At 39.4% G+C, this 619-nt stretch overlaps 1 non-coding gene across 1 annotated transcript; it reads left to right on the top strand.

The window, feature by feature from the left end:
- Nucleotides 1–546: 546 nt before the first annotated feature.
- Nucleotides 547–619, top strand: trnaa-agc (transfer RNA alanine (anticodon AGC)). Its single transcript has one exon. It is a non-coding gene; the product is annotated as a tRNA-Ala (tRNA).

The following is a 619-nucleotide window of genomic DNA, read 5'->3' as shown; positions in this document are numbered from 1 at the left end:
GGCAATTATATGAACAACAAACACCATATGCCCAGTGGATACATATGCAATAAACACGTAGTTAAAATGGATCTTGTACAACATGCAATAACCAACAGAATTTTTTTTTTGTTTTCAGTAATTATATTAATATATAGGATTGATGCATGGTTACAGTGAAAGAACTTTATTAAGGGCATTACAAGAAATTGTAGCAGTTTGTGCTCTTTGGCCATGCTGGTGTGCAATCTTACTTCTGATCACAACAACTAAAACCAGCAGACTGGATTCAGATTAGGGAGCCCACCTACTCCATGTCAGGAGGGACCCTATAAACTACAACAGGGTTTGTAAACTACCATTTCAATTAAAAGCACCCGGAGTTCTTGCTGTGTGCTGATTGGTCGGTCCTCTATAACCATGCATGTGTCACGAATGTTAGTTGTAACCTATTACTAGATGTTTTTGAAATGCAAAAAGAAAAAGCTCTCTGACAACTGTGCAGGTTATTTTGAAGAGCCGTTAACCAGTGATTCAAAGAATTGCATATCAGACACAGACTAATGTGGGGAATTAGCTCAAATGGTAGAGCGCTCGCTTAGCATGCGAGAGGTAGCGGGATCGATACCCGCATTCTCCA

This window comes from Brienomyrus brachyistius, chromosome 2 (assembly GCF_023856365.1).
Source record: "Brienomyrus brachyistius isolate T26 chromosome 2, BBRACH_0.4, whole genome shotgun sequence".
In the NCBI taxonomy this organism is placed as follows: domain Eukaryota; kingdom Metazoa; phylum Chordata; class Actinopteri; order Osteoglossiformes; family Mormyridae; genus Brienomyrus; species Brienomyrus brachyistius.
This window is presented reverse-complemented; position numbering and strand designations above follow the sequence as displayed.